This window comes from Protopterus annectens, chromosome 3.part0 (genome assembly GCF_019279795.1).
Source record: "Protopterus annectens isolate FY-2018-M chromosome 3.part0, PAN1.0, whole genome shotgun sequence".
NCBI classification, from domain to species: Eukaryota; Metazoa; Chordata; order Ceratodontiformes; family Protopteridae; genus Protopterus; species Protopterus annectens.
Genome location: NC_056731.1, coordinates 1,434,255,995 through 1,434,280,072, shown reverse-complemented (window position 1 = coordinate 1,434,280,072; position 24,078 = coordinate 1,434,255,995).

Here is a 24,078-nt window from a genome sequence, read left to right as displayed (position 1 = left end):
TTCACATCTAGATCAGGGGAGGTCATCGTGCCTCTTCAGTTATCCTTCATCAGGCTCACAATTGAATACAATGCCCCTTGTGGGATGTACCTTAGCAGACACCTCCAGCAACTGGAAAGACCCCAAAAGTACCTCACCATGAGGATCAAAGGGCTCTAACAGATGCCATGTGCTGCCTGATTAAACAAACTTCAGCTCCACACAGTGGCACACTGCCTGCCCAGAGGCGATCTGTGCCTGATGTATAAAGCCATGTCCAACCTGGAATCAATGCACATGCTGCACCTTGTAAAATCTGAATTCCATTGAGCTATGCACATGAGAGACCTGAACCTCATCACTGAAATAAATAGGACATGCTGTAGTGATTGATCCATAACCCAGAAGCTCCCTCCATTCTTGAGTAAATTCACAGTCCAGGTTAGCCAGAGAGTCCCTCATTGACTCTCTTCAAGAGGAATCTTGATGAGTGGATGGGAGATTGTAGGTTTACCCTGGGTATCACTTTTATGTCACAGTTAGGCAGAGGCACAGTATACTAACCTTGAAAAATGTCATGGCAAACTCCAGTTAAAATGTGTGTTGAAGGACAAACCCACTCTGACTAGGATTAGAAATGCCCTAGGGCACATAGCCTAGTGTTTGTCCGTGTCCACCCAAGTTGCAGAATACACTAGTAATGTTGGACAACCTGGTTTAAGTAAGCCATAGCTGAACAAAAAAAATGCAACATGGTCATAACTTAGACTGGTTTGCTCAGTATGAATATTTAAAATAGTTATGGGATTCAAACCCAGGATACTGTGCACCTGAGTGAAAGGACTGAACCACTACACTATGACAGTATTTGTTCTGTATGAAAGAATGTTGACAAGTGTTTGCAAACTGTCCCATGGAAACCCTGCAGGCACAGCATAATCCCTGTTGGGTTCAGTCACAAAGCAGTTGGGCAGTAAGAACACAACATGACTTCCAACACACACACTATAAATGTCAAATATTGTTAAAGTTCACACACAACCACAAATCTAGTGGACCTCAGATCTCAGCATATGGAAAGGTCACACTGGGCATGCTCACACACCTAGGCCGTGTCTCAGTATAGCAGTCGGCCACACATATCTGGCATTTATATGTGTTAAGCCAGGAACCTCCCACAATACAGCAATCTGCCCAGTGCACACAGTTAAATGACAACCGAGACATAAGTAATATACTGGGACCCTGTCATGATCAAACATCTTCCACAGATACACAAGTTGTTCATAGAAACAGGGAAAGTCATGGCAATAAAGACCTGCAAACAGTTTATCAGCAACAAATATTGTGCATCCCAAACATAAACATATGGGTGCAGACATCGATACTAGGCTGTTTGCCCTAGGGAATACATAAGCCTAGCCAGAGTGTATTTGGCATCTGCCTCCCCAGTACAGTAGCCTACTGTTCCTCTGTAAAGTAGGTCACAGAAGGCACCATTTAAGGCTAGTTTGCTGTGCCTCCATCAAGCAGGGACACAGTGGAGATCCCAGGGGTTAAATTTGCAATGTCACATCCATGTGGCTGGAGTTTGCTGGAAGAGGGTTCGTGAGGGGCTATGTCTAACATTAATTGGGATTCAATTCCAGACTGAGGGGAGCCTTATCTGTAGTGTCTGGGCAATTTCACTGTCAAACTTGCAAGTGATGATTTTGAGGGATTGAAGTGTCTTGCCAATACTGTTCAGAGATGTCCTCCTTCTGTGGGATATTGCTCTGTTATGTATTAGCTCCCTCCTTCTGTTGTACAGCTTATATATGGCTGGTGTCAACTAAACAGGTCTCCTGTTGTGGAGGAGTCTTGGTTTTATTTGGGATAGCATGATCAATGAAAACCTGCAGGTGCTCATAGAATGCATTTGTAAAGAATTCTGCAGATTGGGCTGTATAATCCTCCAGCACAGGGTCTTTGAAGTATTCCACCCCAGTCTTCACAAGTGCAAAGTCTGCTTTTGAGAAATACTTTGTTAGCAGTGATTTCCTTGTCTGGGGGTGGAGATGGGATATGGACGTCCAGGGAAAGTTGGTTATGGTCAGATCTTAACAATGGTGGTCTACCTTTGGTGTGGAACATAGAGTCCCCATGTTGGTGATGATCAGGTCCAATATGTATTCCACCTTGTGGCTGTGGTGACCGGTTCTGCCATAGCACATGGATTCACAAATTGTAGTGGCTGTAGGGTGATGTTGTTGAGGCCTGAGTAGTTCCCCCAGTCAATATTCCTGTACCTCAAGTTAACCACTCTAATGGCGTATGTGAAGACCTTCATATCCTACACTGTTAACAGGGAAGCCAAGTGTGATTCCTGGATATGGGGGGAGGGGGGGGTCTGAACTACACACCAAACCAAAAGGCAGTTTTGCACAATGGTAGTTGTATATGTATGGCCTGTCATGCTTAGTGCAGTGGTAACAACCCAGAGGTGTGTGTATCTATGATGTATATGGATACACCCCCTGGTTGTGTTGTGTGTTACAAGTCCTGTGTTCACGAAGCATGGTATAAAACATAACCAGGCAGTGCTGATGTACATATGTGACCCTGAACTAGGTGTCTGTTAATGCATATATATTGTTATCCCCCATACTGAGGGATAGTAATAGATGTACATACCTCTTTGTAAAAACTGATGTCAGCACCCTATAAATACTGCAGGAGAAGAAAATCCACCCAGTAATGTGAATAGTAAGCTCTGCTAATGCGTCGCTTTCAAGTGTCATAATACAGCTAGGTAGGGGTTTGAATCCTGCAAATGTTCGGTGTATGTGTTGGGGAAGGCAGGGGGTGTCCATGTGTGCAATTCTCTTTGAAAGAAATGTACCTTTTGACAACTGGAATAAACACTACATGATGTACATTCCTCTTTGTAAAGACTGATGATGTCAGCACCCTATAAGTACAGCAGGAGAAGAGAAACCACCCAGTAATGCAAATAGCATGCTGCGCTAATGCATCTCTCTCACGTGTCATTACATAGGAAGATAGGAGTTTGAATCCTACAAAAGCCATGTGTGTGTTTGTCGATGTGTGGTGGGTTTTGCTTTTATTATTGTATGACATATAATTATAACAGTAATTTCAATGCACACATCAGGTATGTGTGTGCCCATTACAGATATGTACCTGTGACCTGCAATAGTTCCTATGTGTGAAGCCTGCCTCATATGAATACAGTTGTTACCTTTGCCAGCATGTGCTGCAGATTCCCAGACTGTACGCCATACATGTATGTTGATGACAATGCAGGCTACTGCAGTGATCTGTGTCCTAGGCCAACTGGGTGACACACAGTCATGAAAGCTGTGATATATTAATGTGGGTGAGGGTTCATGTCTGGAGTATATGTCACACATGTTATAACACAGCAAAGTCTGTGAGTAATGGACATCCAGTGTAGGTGTATGGCAACTGTTGCTGATATGCATAAAGACACCTTCTTGCTTAGGCGATACACCAAGGGACTGCACAATACCTTTGGAAATGTGAATATCACAGGATAGACAAGAAAACACTTCTCCAAATGTACACACCATTACCCGTTCTACATGATGGGTGCTGCCACCTACATGGTACAATTGGAATACTATGTTAAGTACATGCTGATGACAAAGTTACAGTTGTGTTACAGTAATAGAGCATTGCTTGGACAACAGGTATCTGTCTGTATGATACCCTTGTGGTGGTCATGTGTGTCATGTGCAGAATGCATTGTAGGCCACTGTATGCATTTCCAGTCATGGATGAACATATCCCTAGTGTGTTGGCATGTACGTGAGACTGCTATATGGCAAACAGTATTCTTCCCAGGGATGTGTGGGGCTCAGTAAGAATGGCTACATGGTATAGTGTAGTACTGCAGGGATATCACTGACACTGGGTTTCCTACATCTGTGTATCAGTTGAGGATACATCATGTAATAGGTTCATAGGTTCATATTAGGCTATCTGCCCTAGGGCAGTTATAAGCCTAGCCAGACTGTGTTTGGCTTTCACCACCCATTTTAAATGAATTTTGCTATGGCCTTTTTCCAGGTTAGTATACTCTGCCTCTGTGTAACAGTGACACAAAAGTGAGACATTTGTGCTGAACCTGTCAGCAATGATGTTGGCAATGTGTGTGGCTTACGTATATTCTTTGTCATTTAGGACTACTTCTGAGCATATCTGGGAATTCCCACCCAGATTCCTAACATAACTAAAGAAAGCCTTGTGATTATCCTTAGTGTCTTGTGCAATTATTCTCTTGAAGCTGGCCTTAGACGATTTTATGAGTGCCCGTATTTTGTTCCAAATACTGATCAGAGATGCCTTCCCTTTGTGGGATATTGCTTGATCATGTAGTAGCTACCTCCTTCTATTGTTTTCTGTTATGTGGCTGGGGTCTACCAAAAAGGACGCCTGTCTTTGGAGGATTGGGTCTTGGTTATATTTGGAATTGCATGATCTGTGCATTCCTGAAGGTGTTCATAGAATGCGTTTAGAAAGGATTCAGCAGTGTGGGCTGTATTTTCCACAGGCCCGGGGACTTTGAAGGATTCCACCTGTGTCTTGGTTTTGAGGTGTGTGGAATTTGCTTTAGACAACTTTTTCACTGTGGTTTTCTGGGCAGGGGCTGGGGTTGGTATGTGAATATACAGTGAGACTACTCTATGGTCTGATCTTACCAGTGAGGGATACACTTCTGGTCTGGAGCACAGAGTGCCCATGTTGGTGATGATCAGGTGCAGTATGTTTTCCCCTCTTGTGGGAGTGGTAACAAGTTGTTCCATAGCATTTGGGTTTATGATTTCTAGGAACCTTTGGCCTAGGGTGTTGGAGCTACAGTAATGCTCCCAGTCTATGTGTGGATAGATGAAGTTGCCCAATATAATGTTGTTTGGAGAGACCTTCATATATTCATGTGTTCTTAAGTAGGCCAAGTGGGGTTCCTGGGTTTAGGAGGGTGGTCTGTAGCAGGCTATGAACTGGAAGGCAGTTTTACCCACTGTTAGTTGCATGTGGATAGTCTGTGATGCTTCATGCTGTGGCACCAACGTATCGTTGACAATTATTGATACTCACCCCCTTTTGTAGTTAGTTCCATGTTTTGGGGCTGTAAAGCATGGTATGAGGTGTAACCTGGTAGTGCTAGGGTGCTCTTGGGGGCCTTGAACCAGGTTTCTTTTACTGCACAGATATCAACATTCTCCATGCTGAGTAGAGTTTGGACTGCATGCATCTTGCGGTTTAGATGTCTAGCATTGAGTATCATTACTTCTAGTTTCTTATCCCTTGTGATACCTATGTAGGTGGGTTTGTGTTTTGAGCCTTACCACCAGAATGTAAACCATTGACATTGGTAAACCGTATGACCCACAGCGTAATGTCAAACCATGTAATACATACATGTGACCCCAGGTGAGACATATGTGTAGTACAACACAAAGTGGCCACCAATATGAAATACAATGTATGACTACTGTGTCACATGGTGCATGTCACCCTTGCCATGTGTGCACTACGCATCTACATGCAGAGAATGCAACTCCACCTTGTTCACAAATGTACACCTGCAACTGTGTGCTGCAAACATCACACATGTACTGTCCAGTCCACAACACATGCAGGCACAGGTACACACAACTGCCATGTGGCACATGTGCAGACATTACACTTTTGGAATTAACACTGGTGTATAAAAAACTACAATGACATTCACAGTGTTAATGCATCAGGCATGCTGGGGTATACCCACAATGATATCATTACACTGTACTGTTAACAACATGATAATATTACTACAGTGCTATGTAGTCACCCTGTGCATCAGCACCATGCTATCCTGTTCCTGCATCATCGATGTTACAGATTGCAAGAGGTGGCACAGTTTCATCATATGCACAGGGTGTGTACTTGGTTTGCCAGAGTCTGCCATTGACACATCCAATCGACATGTATGTGTGTGTGTGTTAGTGAGGGACAACAGTACAACATGGGGCAATGTTGATGCGATGTGTGTGTGTATGTGTTAGCCCTAGGTGTTAGCATTATGCATGTATGTATGCATGCACACAGTTCCACTACATGGCTGCCATATACGGGTGTTTGTGGACAGCCACAGACTGTACTTGCCAGGTCATACAGATCACTGTCTCTGGCCACGGACACGGTACCTGTGCCTGGCAGGTGTCCTATGGACAGTATCAGGTACTAAGCCAGACTGGGTACTGTCATCAGACGCAGTGGGTTGCTGACTGGACACATGTCCCTGCTGGGACTGTCCAGAGCCACATGCAAGTGGTCTTCTATGATGGTCTGATGACAGCACAGACCCAGCATTGCTGGGGCTGGTACTGGCACTATGGGAGCGGCTGCAGGTTTGTTGTCATCTGCAATGACTGCCAGTTGCTGATGTTGCTGGCATACGTCCACATCGATGCCTCAACCGTCCTGCATTGCCCTGGCTCATGGACATGTAGTTGTGGAACAGATCTAATGTGTCTCCCCAACGTCTATCAATGACCTAGCCGACAGTACAGATGGCAGTCGCAACGTCATGCATAGTGTCATTCATAGCAGTGTGATGTGCTCTAAGCTCCCTCAGACCCTGTCTGGTGTACCGTTCCATATGTGCCTGTGCCTGCATTACAGCCCGGAACATAGCTGAGGTTGAAAGACCTCTGTGGGCATGTCTGACAGGGGCAGTACGACCATGGATGCTCCCACGAGAACCCCTGGACATCTGCCTGTGTGGTACCATGTCAGGACTCTGGCCATGGCTGCTGTGAGGGGATGCATGTGCCACTGATACCACATTACCCTGGTCAATGCCCACTGTATGCTGTCCCTCAGCTAAGGACATTGGTGACAATGGATGTATCGGCAGGATGACTATGCGCATTGATGGGGTTGACTGCTGTGTACTGTCAATTGGCTGACCAACAACAGACCCTGTCACACCTCCCTGTGCCATTACACATGTATCATCATTATCACTATCACCAGCAGTGGCTTCAGGTTCCCAGCTGCACGCCAACAGAGCAACACCAGAACCTGTGAGAGGAAGACAGGAAACACAGTTTACAATGTGTACACAATGTTACCACACATGCACATGGGCACACATGCACACGGGCACACATGCACACATGCACACATGCACAAAGGCACACATGCACACGGGCACACATGCACTCATGCACACATGCACAAAGGCACACATGCACACTCCTCAGTACAGCAGATACAAACACACACACACCTGCAATCCAACACATACACAATACTGTTTGAGGGTATTATTAGTATTAATATTATTATTACTATTAATAGTATTGTTATTACACACTCACCAGCATGGATTGGCTGCATTGCTGTTACTCCAGAGGGACCTGCAGAAATAAGAGAGTTATTGTTAGTGGCTACAACTGTGCCATTGATACTGTGAGTATGCTACAGTACAGTAGTACAACAGTTGGCTTTCACAGGTGTAGTGATGATATTCAGAATACCAATCTTGCACAAGAATAGGCAGGATAACAGCTACACACACAGTACACATCTCACACATGCATAAACTACCAGTGCAGAGAACAGTCAACTACAGATATGGCATGTTACCTGCACACTCCATGTCCACATGCTGGGTGACTCCGGCCTCCATCATGACACATGTCTGTGGATGTTGGTGTTGTTGGCCTGGAGCCACAACACTTAGGAGTAGCTCCTCCACTCTGGTGAGGGGGGGTGGATAGGTACCCCACCACCTGTGGCAAGCTGTTGTCTGTGGATATCATGCGCACGCTGACAGACATTTCTAATTAAATCACTGCAGTGATGGCGTACCTGCTCATATGTCCGGTTATGCATGTCTATGTCATTTACCTGACGGACAAGTTCTTGCCACAGTGCAGCCCTCTCCTGCTGGTTCTGGCTGGTCCTGGAAAACAGTGTATTGAAATCCCACACCAGGTTCTGGTGTATCTCCTCATCCTCTGCAGCTGAATAACACGGGTTGCGGTGATGCACCATCACCTTGGAAGGAAAAGATAAATATGTGAGCAAGTCATATGGCACACGTAATACTCTACTGTACTGATATCACTGAACTGCCATATATAGCATCTGTCTGTCTATCAGGGGATACACATGTACATTACCACATATCAGTGCTCAGCCTACAACTGTGTGACAGTGCCTGCCACACTCCATACAACAAACTAGTATACACCAGCACTCAGCACACTGTTTGAGGTACACTGCACAACCTCACACTGGCGGTATGTATCAAGCTACTGGATGGAGAATATTGTCATCCCATGCAATGCATGCAATGCACATCTACAGTTTCAATGGTAATCCACCCTAGTCTTTGCTGCCATACCCCTACCTACACCGCAGTCGTACACAGGGAACTACTGCACAACATATGGCAATCTAGTATGTTAGTATCCCAATAACTTGACACATCTTTCTCTGGCCTCACACCAAGGAAAAGACAACCATGACCGACACAAAGTCACGCTGAGCAATCACACCATTACAGACCTTGCACACAGTCAGTGTCACACTCATTCCACCTCACATAGTTGGTATTGCACTGAGTACATGTGTGTGTGCATTGTGTCATAGGTAGGTACTATGCTATTGGCCCTGGGCCTGTGGCAGCATAGCCTTATGCTATCCTGCCACTTGGGACACATGTAATGTGATTGTACTTGCTCCTGTCAAACAGTTACACAGAGTTGACTCACACGGCATATTACCTATCTCCATAACATTCATCAGGGGTATGTCTGACATCTACTAATGAGGAGCCTTGTTTGTTAATGCTGGGTGGTTTAGTCCAGGGTATGGCATATTTGTGGATATCAAAGGGGAGGCTATTGTACACTTGTTTCCCATGTTCGCTTCTGACACCTCCAGTAGTAGGCAGGCAACCACCTATGTGGTAGTTAGTGGTTAAAGTGTTTTGGAATGGGGTATGGTACTCCTGTATCCACACTAGAGTTCAGTCCATGCCTTGGTCACCAGGCAGCTGTTGCAATTCATCAGCCCCATGTCCCTCTCTCACTCTCTCTCTCTCTCTATATATATATATATATATATATATAAATAAATCCATATACATACATATCTATAGACATTCATATCTATCTGTATATGTGTATGTATCTATATATATCTATATATGTATGTGTCTATTACATCTATATGTATATACATATTCTATCTATTTATCTATATATGTCTATCTATCTATACATATCTCTCTATGTACATATACATATATATATATATATATATATATATATATATATATATATATATATATATATATATTTATACATACACATACACACACACATACTTATAAACATCCATTGCTGTACAACTACATGCACATCTTGGCACATAGAATGCCCACCTTTCATGGTGGGGATGTCACTTCTGTAACAGTTGTGAGACATACCATTCTGTAATGATATTGCACAGTGTTGTGCAGAATGCATTATGCTGTCCTCAGGCCATATAGCTGTAGCAGGTCTCACTGGCTCAGTCCCACAGAAGTTCACCACCACATGACATATACCTGCACTGCATGCTGTTTTCAATGCCACACACTACAACCTACATTGATATGTGCACATAGCAACCTTCAACTACATATGAATGTCCAGCCTTCGCTAATGGTTGCAGTATGTCCCTTGCCCTATGCACATCTTCATATACATATAGATACAGACTGCTGACACATATGGAGGGTTCACAGTATGTAGATTATTAGATTATGTAGTTTAAATTACCTTTGTCTCTAACAGCTTTTTTCATTTGGCTGGCTGGCTGGCTGGATGCCTGGCTGCCTGGTTGGCTGGCTGGATGCCTGGCTGCCTGGTTGGTTGGCTGGCGGGCTGACTGGATGGCTGGCTGGCTTGCTTGCTGGCTTGCTTGCTGCCTTGCTTTTTTTTTTTGGGTCTCTGTCTCTGTCTGTCTGTCTATCTCTCTCTCTCTCTCTCTCTCCCTCCAGTCGCTGCAATGAAATTATTGCATGTGTGGACTGGCAGTACATGCTGCTTTTGTAGGTATCCGCACATGTGCATGTGATAGCCTCTGCACCAATTGGTGGCCAGCATTTACTAAATGCATGCAGCCTGCTGTGTGGTAATTGCAGTTCTCGCTGTGATTTCAGGACACTGCTATAAAATGTTAGGTTAGGTAGGCGTAAGCCTTTCAATTTTGCAAGGTGGGGACCATGCTGGTTTGCTGTGAACACTGTTGTGTCAGTCAGAAGGTTGGTATGTCTCTCATATCTAAGGCTGTGTTGTAGCCACTGAAATGCATGTTGTACTGAAACCTAACTGTTGCTTCTTCCAGTTCATTCTTCCCAGTGTGTATGTTAACTCACACCTGCTAATGCTAACACTGCTTACATGGGAGTATGTACTTTCCTGTGGGACTTGTGTATTAACTGGTATACAACTGTAGCTCTTGCAATGTGTTGCTATGGCTTCACTATTTTCCCTTTACATTCACTCCTTGAAGACCTGATGTTTCTCTTTACTGGAATGTGTTGCTATGGCTTTCCCATTTTCCATTTACATTCACTCCTTGTAATGCATGATATATTTCTTTCAGCAGTAAATTCTTATATGTTTGCTGGGGTTTGGTGGCACTGCACGCAGTCTGGTGAGGCCAAGGTCTGGGGTTTGACACTTACAAGGGTATCTTATTTTGCTGCTGAGCAATAGTAGGGCCTTGTATTTTGTACTAATAGTTATGAATATCAGGCACATGCAGTGCTTGTAAACTGCTATACTGTCCTTAGTTTGTTAGATGGCTACATCCTTGTTAGATGGCTACATCCTTTGATATTTCTGTGTTGTACTCCTACATGAGGGTGTGCTTGTGGAAGTAATTCTACAGTTATTTGCAGAGTGTGTAACAGCAGACAGGCTGATATGCCGGTGTGTTTCTGATACTTGCAGGCCTCAGATACTCTCAGGTATATATTTGAGCAGCCTCAGGGAAAGGTACATATTAGTGGGATACACCCGTGATATATTTCAGATATTCTGCAGTTGTGACTGTGGGGACTGTATATGTGTTTTGAGCATATGTATTACTACACCATTTCTGACATGCAAGTAGTGTCTACTTTAACTTATTGATGGTGAACATTACGTGGGATTCCCCACCTTTCTGCCTACTGTTAGTACATTTCACAGGGAGTCAGTGGGGCACAGGTAACATTTTTTGACAAATCAAGGACATCCCTGTAAATCAGTCACAGTTGGGATGTCTGGCCTCATACCTGTTCAAATATGGTGGTGTTTATCCTGCTCTGATACCGTGTGTGGTTTGTAAGGTGCTACTGTAACATTATTACCTACTAGCATGACTGTTTCTCTTATCACACTCATGTAATGCAATTCCACAAGAATTGCCACTAAACATACAGGGAACAAGCTTTGTGTAATGGCCTTCCCATATTCCCTTTACATTCACTCCTTGTATTTCATGATATATTTCTTTCAGCACCATGTTCTGGTATATCTGACGTGGCTCAGTGGTAATTCATGCAGACAAGTGTTTCCAAGGTACGGGGTTTGAGACTGACAGGGGTATTTTATTTTGCTGATGAGCAGACTACAGGCCTTGTCATACAGAGTGACTAAGGCACTTTTAAGCTGTTGTAAGTGGGTTTGCGCTGGTTTGCGTGATGTTCATGCATGCGCACAGTCGCTTAGCTATGCGCACACTCACTTAGCTAAGCGCACACAAGCGCACACCCGCTGACTACTGCTTAAAAGTGCTTACTCTCGCTATCACCCGCGCTAATTTCTTTTAAAGAAAAGAAAATGGGGAGATAGGAAAGTGGTGAAAAGGGGGGCACAAAGAGGGTAGGACAGTAGGAAAACAAGCTCGGGATTTGCAGGAAGGATGTAGGGAAGGCCCATAGCTGCCCATTTCTTCATCAGCAACAGCTGTGCATATGTGTGCAATTTGGTGTGAAATTTGAAACCTTCCACCCCTGAGAGAGGGGTGAGGACAACAAAATATGTTGTACAGCCAATTTTAATTATCAGTTGACATGTCCAGCAGACATGTCTGCAAAATGGGCAGCTATGTATGGGGCGTAATGTTTTTGTGGGAACAGAGTGCTCTTTTTTATTTTTTTTTTCAGGTGAGAGTGGAATGTGAGGTACAGGAAGTAGGTATATTTGGGGAGGTAGGTTTGGGAGGTTAACAGACAAGACAAACAAGTTGCATACAGGTGCGGAGTATGACACATGTGGGGAGGAAACACAACTGATGGGGACCTGAGATCCCCACCCATGGGCAGTTACCACTGCACCTTCACTGTCCAGGATGGGGCTGTGCTAGGGGCTGTATGGGATGGGCAGGCACACCCTTGAGTTGCACCACCCTCGCCTCAAGCTGGCATAGGGGATCAAGCACAGAACACCTGATCTCGCTATGCACCACAGACCAGATACTATGGAGGGTGAGTGGACGTTCTCCTCCAGCCACGCTTGCAGAGGGGCGACGAGCCCCATCCCCTGCAGCACTTCCACCCGAAGGTGGCACAGGGCCACCGGAGGAGATTCCAGCCTGGGCACTGGTGCCAGGTGCACTCGCCAACTGAGGTGGGAGAGGTGGGTCCGCTGGAACCCGCCTTCCCTGTTGTCCTATGTTTATCAGTATTTTATGACATTTTGGGTTAGTAACAAACAACAACAAAATTAGTTGTAACAGCATGCATCAGTATTCCCATTAACCAAACACCCATGAATTCCGAACATTGAACAGCAAGCATAACACATGCATATTTAGAACAACAGTACACATTCCAACAGCATGCAGGGTTGATTGGTGGAAACAGGCCATCAGGTTTGGATATGTGAACAGGGCACATGCATCAACGTACATGCAGATATGTATGAACCAACAGGACAAATGTCCATGGGAATTAATTGTGTATACACATACCCAGTTTGGTGTGGAATGGCATCATTTGTGAAAATAGGGTAGGGTGATGAAATATTTCATTAACAACTTAAACTACCTATACATATGCTGTACATTCCTAGTAGGTGCAGATATATATCCCCTACATGTATTAATACAGTTTCCTATATGTAACCTTAGGAATGTTGTTGATGGAAATGTTACTGCTACATTAATATACATTACATTTTTATTCATACATGTTCATATCTGGCTGTGTTCAGGTACAGCATCCTGCTACATTTGATTTATATGGCTCTAGACAATTGTGGATGTTCAGTATTTCATACAACCATACTATCTCCATATTGCAAGGGTACAGCAACATATCCAAATTGTGGGACAGACACATTCCAGGTTCAGTACTTTATTACACACATTTCACTTTTTGGTTGTGGCTGTCTCATTCGTTTCATTATGTACTCACTGCAGTATAACTTTATTCCAGACTTATTACAGCTTTCTTGGTAGATTCATACCCTCTTTCTCACACTCTCACTTGTTTTATTTTTACATTTCAGGATGGTACTTAATTCTAGGTGTTATTAACATTTCTTACTGGGTTACAACAATCCTTTCCCACTGACTCACTTATTTCATATGGCAGATTTTAAAAGGGATGTATTGACACATGTCTATCATTTGTTGATTGATTACCACTCATTTTCAGGCAGAAGCAGTTATCTGATATTACAATACAGGTGGAAACTCTCTATTTGAGACTTGTTTAATGTTTATTTCTGGATTACAGGCTGCATCACTTATCTAATCTTACAGTACTAGCAGAATCTTTCTTCTAGGCTTATTTGAACTTTATTAATATGTAACAACACTGAACTCTTTTACAAGCTGTCTCACATATATTCTATAACAATTCCAGCAAAATAATTACTAACCTGCCTGGTAGTGCAATCTCACCAGCCTATCAGCATAGGCTCGCTGATTCATGGAACAGACACCTGCAGCAGTAATATAAATGATGTAATATTGGAACATACATCTCCATACTATAGGCTAGGATAATTTCTTACATACTTAATTACATGGATACTTACTCAGTAGTGGGGCATTGGGCATTTGCCGGGCCTCCTGGATCCAATGGTTCAGTTGATCCTGCTTACATCTCTTCAGGTCCGCATGGTGGTGACGGACCTGTTCACCAGTCCTTGAAATGCCTGTGGCACTGGTGAGATCATGTGCCAACTGGTTCCACGCCTCTGCCTTGTATGCACCCCAGTGAACCTGGCCCTGCATGAGTTGTGCCTCATGATCATGGACTAGGAGCCAAACCATATATTTTGACTCCTCAACATCCCACTTCTGTGCTCTAAAGTGACTTCCCTTTCCTGCACCTGCCATCCTGACTGCAAATGGGTACCACAATCAGTTATGCTGTGTATTCCCACCTATGGGGCTTATATATGCCCATTTTCCCGCACTTATCTGTGATTGGCCATTTTGGATATTTATCAGCTTAAAAAAACCTGCTTTGTCATGCTTCTATTTCCATTCATTCCTATATATATGCTAATACTGCATTTCTCAGTACAACTGTCATGGCTTAGTGGTTCAGTACTTTGACTATGGTGCACAGTATCCTGGGTTCGAACCTGGGCATTGTTTTTTTTTATTTTACTACTGTCTAGACAGGCTAGGAGGTGTGTCTGTGTAAAGGCGGCTTTAATACAGCTTGCTCAACGTTGCCCACCAGTAAGCTGGTTGGCGTGGTGCACAGCTCCACGCAAATGGCTTATGCTGGGTAATGCATTATTTGGCTATGAGCACTCATATTATGCTGTGTGAAACATTGCTCAACTATGGGCACTCATTTTAAGCATGTAAAAGCACTGCTCAAATCCGGGCACTCATATTACACCTGTTAAACTGCTGCTCACCTGAGGGCAGTCATATTAAGTGTGTTACAGCGCTGCACACCTATGGGCACTCATATTAGGCATCTTGAAGCCTTGCTCAGCTATGGGCACGTAATCTTTTTTATATATTTTATTGTGTCGTTCATTACATTTTACTTAAATTGTAGTTATAAATATATATATATATATATATATATATATATATATATATATATATATATATATATATATATATATATATATATATATATATGTCAGGGGATTGTTTCATGCTTATTTAACTAAAAATAGAGAATGATGTTGTGGGGGCTCGAACCGTAACTACCTCCTCTTTGGCCAACGTCTCTACCGCTACGCTATTGCTATTTGGCTTAATTTGCATATTTAGATCTTATATGCTTTTCACTGTCTGCTAACTGTGGCTGAGCGGAGGGCATACCCATGCAAATGAGCGCAACTGCGGGCAAACATTTTAGAAATTAAAAAAAAAAAAATTAAACTGTTATTTTTACGTTTTACATTACAGCTGAGTTTATAGTCTGTGGGGGCATGTGTGGTGTTGTGTTCCTTGACATTTCCGTGGACTCACTCGTGGGAGTTTACTTTCAGGACTCTGACTCTTCTGGGGGTGTGTCCCTTTGCAGAACTCGGCATTCGGACACGCCCCGTACTTTCCTACATGGGCCGTGTTAGCCTAGGGTATGATTCAGCATGCCCTCATGAATATGCATGGCATGCTGACCTCATACCGTTAGACTGCAGCCTCCGTGTAAGACATATTAACTCATACACAGAGGTTTTGTGAATACTGCCCTGTATCTTTCAGACCTAAGGTTTTCATCTGAGGTGTTCTACAGTCTATATGCAGATGACCTGAAATTGAGTAAACTGATTGCAAGTGTTACAGATAAGGCATGTCTGCAAAATAACTTGACTAAATTGATCATTTGGGCACATGAGAATAATATTTTGATAAATACATAAAAAACTAAGCATATGAGATTTGAGAGACATAAACTGAAAGGTGAATATTTAATACAGCGTGCAGTGATTGAAACTGTAGACTCATTTAAGGACCCAGGTATATGGGTAGATTCAGCTATGAGTTTTTCTAATCATATCAACCAATTGGTTAATGATAGTTATAGAACTATAGGCTGTATAAAATATATATAAAGTCTAGGAAATTAAAAATAATGAAGTTATTGCTTGTTAGTTACATTAGACCCAAACCTTGAGTATGGAATAACAATATGGAAACCCTATAAGAAGAAAAGTATGAGTAAACTGAAAAGAGTACAGTTGAAATATACCAAGGGCATCCATGGATGTGAAAATCTAAGTTATTATGAAAGACTAAAATATCTGAACTTGTACAGTGTCTCTTACGGATATCTAAGAGGATATCCTATTCAGGTAGATAGGGCATTTAGAGACAACTATCTCTGGGAATGTTTGGGGTTATCAAAAATTACTAGAGAATCATCAGACAACCTGTGTAGAAGACTGTATAGAAATGAAAAGTGTATTAACTGGTTTTCTGACAGAGTAGCTGATGCATGGAACAGACTGCCAAATTACATTAAAGCAAGCACTAGTTTAGATATTTTGAAAAACAGCCAGGACACTTATTATGGGAACAAGTGCTTTGTAATATTGACAAGCTAGAAGAGCATTTATTCCCATGCTTGAAATATTGGTATGTATGTATGTATGTATGTATGTATGTATGTATGCATGTATGTATTATGTATGTATGTATACTGCGATATATGCTAACAAACCAAAAGTGCTGCCACTATTACAGACAGTACAGCAATACACACAACAGGCCTAATATCAAAATCAGATACATCAATATTTCTTTAAATCACTCAGCAGTACTGACATAAAAATGTTTGCCTTACCATCTGTAGATAAAATACTCCACTGTAGTCCAGATGTTCCTGAAAGAAGTTAGGCAAGAGGTAAGGGCAACATCATCACAATTAACAGTAACACAAGGGGTAATACATTCACCCTTTATATGTGCATTAAGTCTAATGTCAACAAGAACGTGGCTGACAACTCCAACGTAAGCTTGTAACTGTAGCAATCTTTAATCCCCCTCAAAAAGCCAAGTGACACACAATTACTTATTCCTTTCAATTGTTTTACTATACAACAGTATTCAACTGTTCAGATAACAAAGCCTACCTGGAAGGTCCTCCTGGGATGTGCTTGCTGTCTCAGAAGTTGTTGCACCCACATCCAGTACATGCTGTCCTGCACTCCCTGGGAGCTATCTGGATCTCTGATATTGGCCAGAAACTGTTCATTGGGGGTTAGACATGGTTCTCTACCAGGCCTTTTCCTGGTAGCCATTAGGTCAGGGCCCACTGCAGCTGCTCACCTGCATGCAATAGTGATCATATCAGTGGCCCTATGGTGTTCACATGTTCTGCTGTGGCCACCCACAGCATTGAGGTCTTTTACACTCTGCTGCCATATTTTCATCCTCTGTGCTATATTACCCCATTTCCTTTTCAGGAGAAAAGCATCATGTTGTCCAAACACATCGATAATTACTTGATTTTTGGCATCAGTGAAGGGGTGATCTCTGTGGATTGGCATGCCTGGGTGATATACTTGTATGAGTCCTAAAAACAACAGAAATATAATACACATAAGTCTCACATAACTACAAAATAACTGTTTCCAGATAAAACAGAAAAAGGTAGCCAGTCAGTATTGCCCACTGGAGAAACATAAAAAGTCTACAGATGTGAAATAGTAACAACAGCAGGATGCAAAACAAGGAGAGTAACAAGAGCAACATGACCTTGTTTGTTCCATAACAGTAACTCACATTTCTCGCCTTCCAAATGAAGAGCCCATTCTTGTTTGTGCCATAACAGTACCTCATCTTTGCCCGCCCCCTCAAAAGAACAGGCAAATGACCCGTTTTGCTAACAAAACATCTTTAAAATGCTAAAAGTGCTATCACAGGACCTGTCCCTGAAACATTTGTATGTATTAATCACACAGTATTCCATTTTCATGCATTGTCAATCATGTGTACCTCTGAAATGGCTTGATAAACAAGCCCATGCCATCAGTACACTTCTAACTAATACATACAGATAAAAGTGTAAAAGCCTTTGCCTCACATTATTCTTAAATACATTCCAGCCTATGCAGTATGTAGGTGACAATATCAGAGCATACCTGCTGAAGTTCAGTATTCCTCTGTACAGAAATATTTGGAAGAAAAAGTGTTTTTGCAGTCTTCCAAACATATACAACTCTCCTTACCATCAGCTTGGCTAGCTGCACATTTGCCTTTTTATAATGGCATAGATTATTAATAGACTGCATCTGTCTTTTTGTGTTTTATATATGCTAATTACAATACAAACAGCTGAATTGCATACTAATCAACCTATCCAACATGGTGGAGCTATTCAGCAAGCTATAAATCATCCGTGTAGACTCCATGCTGTTTTTCCTACAGATGTCCAAGCTTTTGGAGTACAGACACTGAACGTCTACACAGACAGAATGTTAAGTGCTGCTGTTGCTTTAATCCATTTGTATTTGCTAGAGGCTGAAGCAAATGCTGCTGCTGCTGCTGCCGCAGAAGCCATTATAGCCTTAGGCCAAGAAGGAGAACAGTTTTCAGGCCACATTTCACTTATCACAACCTACATGATTTAGAAATTTTAGAGTGCTACAGAGTGGACAGGGACACACTACAGAAACTCCGACCTCTGCCACCCTCAACTTAGAGCCAAAATCACCCAAGGGGAACCCATCCTAGTGGAAACTAAAGTATGTGTAGTACTTAGAACCTTAGCTAGAGGTACCTTTCAGAGACCAACAGAGGACATGCTGGGGGTGTCACAGGCATCAGCATCTAGGATCCTCCACCAGTTCCTGGATGCTATGACCTGACATGCCAGTGAGCACATATATTTTCCCCACAGATTTGAGGAGAGGGCCAGAAATATGTAACAGTTCTACTGGGTAGTGCACTACCTTGAAGTACTGGGAATCATAGTTTGCACTCATGTAGAAATTAAGGCACCACCTGGGGAACAAGGTAGGGTCTACATTAACAGAAAGAGCTACCACTCTATCAACTGACAAGTTATGTGTAATGGAAATGGAATCATCTTGAACGTGTGCACTGGCAACCCTGGCAGTTACCACAACTGACATATCTGGCACAACTCCCAAGTGTACCAGATGTTTCCTAGGGGGGATATGCCACAGGGTCATTTACTAAGGGATGCAGGCTATACAGTAGAACCATCGCTGATGACATCCATCAGTAATGTACACACACACCAATGGAAGAATGCCATAATAAGGCACATGCTCAAACCAGAAATGTCATAGAGCACATGTCTGGGCTGCTGAAGTCACAGCTCCAGTGCCTAGAAACATCTGAGGGAGCCTTGCAGTACAATCCATGGACATGTTCAGAAATCTTCACAGTATGTGCCGTGCTATACAACAGAATCCTGATGAAACAGTTGCAGTAGGATCTGCAAGGGCAAGGGCCACACATCCTGCTACCAATGCCAAGATCACCACAGCCATAGGCAGATGAGGAGTCAGAGGGGGAATCACCAGCTGCTGTGAATGGAGGCATACTTAAGCATGCTCAGTATGCCCTTAAAATGGCTAAGAGACAATGCATAGCACACTCACTCACCACCTAGAGACCTAAAACCTCCCTGCTACTTGCATACATATAGTAACACTGATGCCAGGCAACTCACACTGCCTTCACCTTGCCATAGATTGGATGTGTACTACTTGCATCAGATAGAGTCAGCCCTGGACTAACACTGTGGCAACAGCTGCATTTACAAGGTGAGTACTGAACCTGAAATGTTTTGTTTAAGAATATTATGGCATATCCTTGGATTTCATCACTTGGTATAGTAAGCAAGTAAAAGGTGGAATATTTGTACAGACATTATAACATGTGACAGCAGAGACTCATTTGACTTGTATGTGTCCATCAGTAAGTGGTAGGCCTCAGGCTTCAAAGAGTCATACAGTCACGCCTCTCAAAAGTACTGATGATCACTACATGCCCTCAATTTAGCACCATACATTTGTACTGGAAAATCCTTAAAGAAGGAAGTTAGAATGTAATGATGCACATTGCAGTTTCTGACTTCACACCCCTCACAAGATCAAACAACAGGTAGAATATAAAACAAGGAGAGTAACAAGAGCAACATATCCTTATTTGTGCCATAGAAGTACTCACCTTTGTCCCCCCAGAAGAACAGTCCATTCTTGTTCATGCCATAAAAGTAACCCACCTTTGCTCACCCCAAAAGAACAATCTATGCTTGCTTCTGCCATAACAGTAACTCAGCTTTGTTTCTCCCCTCAAAATAACAGTGTACTGTTGTATGTGCCATAGCATAAACCCACATTTGTCCCCCCCAAAAGACCATTCTATGTTTGTTTGTGTCATCCAACCTGCCCTTCAGTTGTTGGCAACTGCACATCATATTATTCCCAGTAACTATCCTCACACATTTTCAGGCAAATGATATAGAATTGCTTACATACTGCATGTCTCAGGGTACTGGTCAGAAAACTGATGAATGACCGAGAAACAAAGAAAGGTAAGACATATTTGTAAGCAATAAGCACAACAGGTTGTGCGAACACTAAGTGCACTATGTCCATATACAATAAATTTAATAAATGTGCAAATAACAGTTTATGGTTTTATATCAGTGTGCATTTTATTGCAGTTGTTTGTGTGAAGAATGGCTTCAGTTCTTTACTGCAAAGTTGTTTGTGTCACAAAGAGGGATAAAGCACCCATCCTGTTTTCTGAAGGTGCATTGGGAGTGAGACTTGAAGTCCAGATCTATGTAGAAATATCTCGTGTTCTAACATTTTTAACTGTGTATCCTATAGATTGCTTTTCCTCATTTCAAATATTTCTCCTTTTTTAATGGATAAGTAGACCACCCTGAAATTAAATAGCCAAAAATAGAAACTAGATACATTCAATCAATGCTATTGCCTGCAGCAGCAAATATAAGTGTAGAGCTGGAGTACAGATGGTCCTGGATTCTAGTACAGTGTGTGCTACCTTTATTTTACTGTTGTGACATTGCAGTTTATAGCAATTTAGTGAAACATGAATAGTTGTTATCTCAACTTTCTTGTGGCAACAGGTGTTAGTATAGGACTGTCAAGCATATGGCCCTGGGTTCAAATATAGCATACTCCATGCATTTTTACTGTTGTTCCACTTCCCTCTATAGTCACTCTTAGTTATAACACTTGACATAGTATACATGATATTAATTATATTTATGAGGGCTGAGACACTAATATTGTATTAACTGTTTCTTTATTTATTTATCTATGTATATCACATTTATTATCAAATGTATGGCTGTGGGTATACTGTGTACTATATTGCAATAAGTATATTTCTGCTCTCTGGACTGCCATGACTTTCACATTTGTCAAACACACATACACAACTGCCTGTATATCAAATGACCTTGAAATTGTATTGCTTGCCACTATTGCACAGCACTTACCATCATGCACTGTGTTTGCTCAATGGTAAGTGGTGAGCAACAATTTCAAACAATGTGCACACTCCCAGTAAATTCAATACCTGGAATTGGCAGGAAACCATCATTCTCCATTACTCTTGATCCATGACAGACATGGCAGGTGTTTGTGGAGAGTTTGTCAGATTTAGGACTCAGAGATGGTGTGCAGAAGTCCAAGATTTTTGTTGGACTGCTAGTGAAACACCACAGCACCAGGTTGCTGGAAGACTATTTTGGGTCCCAGTATAAGTCAGATGCTTGGGATAGTTTGGCTTAGGCTGTGACAAGGGCCACCTGTATCCTCCCTACTGGTGAACAATGTAGGCAGCACTACAATGACCTCCAAAGGAGGAAGAGGGGTACCCTCAATGCTGAAAGGAGGACATCCCACGGACATGTAAGTATCAACTACAGAGAGTACCTGTAAGGCTTAAAATCTGAATATAGTCAAGACAGGTATTCATAATGATATTCTGTTCTGTTGTGTTTTTTTCACAGCTACCATGGAAAGGGAGTGCAATATTATGACCCATCGTGCGATATTATGACCCATCGTGCAAGATTGGCAATGATGAGAGGCATGCGGTATGTATGCAGCAGAATACTGCTATTGTAGCATTAAATTAAAGGTTAAAGACAGTTTTTTTTTGGTATTTTATGCATTTGTATCAAACTGAACATGCATATTCCAACTAAAAAAGCAATTATGCATGCATTAGTCTGTAGCACAAACCAAGACTACAATATTAGACTTTAAAAAGAGGTGGTAGGTTCAAATAACACTTTTCCTGTAGATCAGTATTTATGTATACCTTTAAGAAGCTTTCCATGGGCTTGTACATGTGTAGAAATACTGAGCACGTGCAAGCCAGACTGCCATTTTGTAGAGAGCTCTTGAGATGTAAGCATGCATGTATGTAATGGTCTGTTAGGTAATCAGTTTGTTTATATTTTATGTTGCTGTTATCCATCCTGATGTGTTCTATATAATAAAGCATATAAATGAACTACCATGACTGCTCATCTTGAATCATAACATAGGACGAGCAACATGGTGTAAGAATGAGATCAAGAATCAAGACCAAGAGGCACTCAGTTAACACTGTAGGAATATAAAGGAATAGATCATCCCTGCTGCATATACAACTAACTTGCAAAACAGGTCAGAAATGAATTCCAGGTACTAAAAACTCGCTTAAATGATTTCTTACTCAAATAATATAAAACAAAGCACTCAGAATGCTCAAAATGAATTTCTAGTTAAACAAAATGTTCAGAACTGTGACATATTGATAAAATATTTCACAATAGTTATGAAAATGTTTGAAACTATGTCTGAATCACACAAAATACATAACATAAGGAAAACTGCTGCGTTTTTTTACTATGTGCTACTTTTTCATAATAATTAAAGTTGTTCAAGATATCTGAAGTGTAGAACATGTTTGCAAGTTTGGGCAGTATTACAGTGCAGTTATTTTGCGAAATAGACCAATTTCAAAACATACTTCGCAAAGTACAGTATTTCAAAGTGTTTATTGTGCATTTGAATGTTATTACAAGCACTTGGTATGCTTGCATTTGAATGTTATTACAAGTGGTGTGTGTGCATGTTCATACAAAATTGCAAGGACCATATTTGCAGTGTGTTTAAGTATACTTTGCTGAAGGATTTTGAAAACCAGCTCTACTTGTATTTGATAATAATATTGTAGAGAACTGGAGAGTGTTTGAGGGAGAGTATGATATTTTCATAAAAGCTGCATTTTCTGACAAAAACGCATGTACCCAGGCATTTATTCTGCTTAATTTAGCTGGTTCAGAAGCCAAAAAAAGAGAGTATTCATTTGTGTATGCACCTGCTGGGCTTGCAGGGGAGGGGGAACCACCATTTAGTGGTACGGGCTGAATCAAGAGAAGACCCAGAGTGCTTAAAATGTAAATTTAGAGAAATGTTTAACCCCCAAACAAATATTACAATAGAAAGCCACTCCCCGGGGTTCATGAAACTTGCACAAGGCACAGACGTAGCATCTGTGATCTAACACCAAATATGGCCAACGAACGATTCAAGTACGAGCTGTTTCCATGAGCACTACCTGTGTACGCCACAGCTGGACAGCTCCCGGTGCATGTATGCTAATTACCCCATACACAGCAGTGTAGCATGCAAATGAAGGTATATAGCGATTCATGAAATGGTGCAGGTGTAGTGTAAACATGCAGAAATCTAAACCGAAAAAATGGTTTACATTTTTTCAAACATAAAATCGGAGCCATGACAGCGTACCAAACTCACGTATTACACTGTTAATATATGCCAGTGGCTAAATATATAGCCATTGGCATAAAAAAACATGCACAACACATAAAAAAGAACATTTAATGGCATGGCCACACTAATGCAAAGTAAAATCGCAGTGCATCAGTGCACAAATGAGATCACAATGAAAATATATTTATATGCAATAAAACTACAATGTAACACATTTCATGAATTCCCCATAACAGTCAATGACACACATGCTACACCACACCTCGGCACAAGGGTTGCTAAGGGGCTGTGACAGTGTTCTGCTCGGTAACTA